This window comes from Lytechinus pictus, unplaced genomic scaffold, assembly GCF_037042905.1.
Source record: "Lytechinus pictus isolate F3 Inbred unplaced genomic scaffold, Lp3.0 scaffold_112, whole genome shotgun sequence".
NCBI lineage: Eukaryota > Metazoa > Echinodermata > Echinoidea > Temnopleuroida > Toxopneustidae > Lytechinus > Lytechinus pictus.
Genome location: NW_026974232.1, coordinates 18,047 through 20,000, shown reverse-complemented (window position 1 = coordinate 20,000; position 1,954 = coordinate 18,047). Strand labels below are relative to the sequence as shown.

Here is a 1,954-nt window from a genome sequence, read left to right as displayed (position 1 = left end):
AGTGAACGCCGGGGAGGCCTGCGGGGGACGGGAGGCGCAGCCCCCCGAGATGGGGGGCGGGCGCGGCTCGCGTCCCTTCCTCGGCAGCTCGGTCGGCGGTGCGGCCGGCGCTATTAGTTCTCCGCAGGGGCACGGAGGCCCAAGCGGAGCTACCTGCGCCGGCGCCTTCGGCCGACCTGGGCTGCCGGTCCCGAGCGCCGCGTCCGGGAGAAGTGCACGAGACGGCCGCCGCCGCCCGGGCGGGCCCGGTCCTTGCGGATCCGAGACCCGCCCGGGGAGGCGGCCGACTCGCTGAATCTCCACGGACCCGTGCCGCGGGTCCTGCCCGTTTGCTTCTTGGCGGTTTCACGTCCTCTTGAACTCTCTCTTCAGAGTTCTTTTCAACTTTCCCTCACGGTACTTGTCTGCTATCGGTCTCGTGCCAGTATTTAGCCTTGGATGGAGTTCACCACCCCTCTTTGGGCAGCATTCCAAAACTACCCGACTCTTGGTGGCTCCAGGCCCTTGAGTCCCGGCGCCCGAACGGGCCTGACACCCGCTCTGGGTAAGGTGCCCCGATCAGGAGGACCTCGGCGCCGTGGACTCGCGCGCCCGAAGCCGGCGGGCGCGGGGGGCGTACGTTGCGGCTATGGGACGCAGCCCTCTTCCCCAGCCACCTCTCTCCATCCATGCCAACCTTGCCTCGCCTGGCCGCAAGGACCTCCCGGGGTTCCGTGGACGACCGGGGTTCTTCTTGCGGGCCGGTGCGAGGGCCTCATGCCTATAACGTAGTACTACGTGTGTTTTTCACGAGAGTGCTCGATCGCTCGAGACCACTCCCTCATATATCCTGCGGGTGGTCTGACACCCCTCCCCCTAAAACGACGCTACAACACGCGTTTCAATAGGGATTTTCGACCCTCCAGATCGTGCGCCAGTTCCTTTTTCCATTCACGGCGCTGTACAAAATCCTAAACCGGAAGTTGGCCCAAAAATCCGTTTTTTCTCCCGACGAGGGTGTTTTCAGCGGCCGGAGGGACCTTCCCATCGCCCGTCTCCGGCGGAGGGCGTCCGAATCCCGCTGAAGGGCGAAAAGCAGCCGAATTTCCAAGAAACACCCCTTCCCTATATATGTCTCCGGAGACCAAACACCCCTCCCCCAAAACACCCCTTATAACACGCGAGTCAATACGAATTTTACCCCGAATCCAGGCTGACACCGGACGAGAAGGCGTCGCAGCAGCGGAAGCCCAGCCCGGCGGCGGGTGGCCCGGCCGGCCGTGGGCGAACTCTAGACGCCGCGTCCGATGGTGCCCACCCCGGGGACCCTGCTCCCCTCGACGACCCCGTCTCCGCTGGAAAAAATCCGGTCGGCGGACCCCCCGGCTCCTTCCCCGCCGTGTCCAGCCGCCCGGTCGAGGAGGGTGCCGCTGCCGGCCCGACCCGCCCGTGGAAAATCGAAGCACGGGCCCTGGCCGCCCCGGCACCCGGCCCACCCCGGGCAAACCCCGGACGCCGCGTCCGATGGTGCCCGTCCCGGGGACGCTGCATCCCCGGGTGACCCCGTCTCCGCTGGAAAAAATCCGCCCAGCGGGCCCCCTGCTCCTTCCCCGCCGAGCCCAGCCGCCCGGTCGAGGAGGGTGCCGCTGCCGGCCCTACCCGCCCGTGGAAAATCGAAGGACGGGCCCTGGCCGCCCCGGCACCCGGCCCACTCCGGGCAAACCCCGGACGCCGCGTCCGATGGTGCCCACCCCGGGGACCCTGCGTCCCCGCTTGACCCCCTGGCAGCAGGACGAAAGACCCCTCCCGATAAACACCGCTTACAACACGCAAGTCAATGCGAAATTCACACCGAGGGCGACACCGGACGACCCGACGGCGCAGCGGCGGAGGGCTCGGGCCGCCCTGGGCAAACCGAGGACGGCAAATCCGATGGTGCCCACCGCGGGGAGCCTGCGCCCTCGGACGACCCCGT

At 67.7% G+C, this 1,954-nt stretch overlaps 1 non-coding gene across 1 annotated transcript in view; it reads right to left on the bottom strand.

Moving 5' to 3' along the window:
- LOC135158744 (large subunit ribosomal RNA) overlaps nucleotides 1-680 on the bottom strand; it is a 3,686-nt gene extending 3,006 nt beyond the window's left edge. The window contains exon 1 of the ribosomal RNA XR_010297510.1: nucleotides 1-680. This exon is cut by the window's left edge and continues 3,006 nt beyond it. This is a non-coding gene — a ribosomal RNA (large subunit ribosomal RNA).
- Nucleotides 681-1,954: the final 1,274 nt, after the last annotated feature.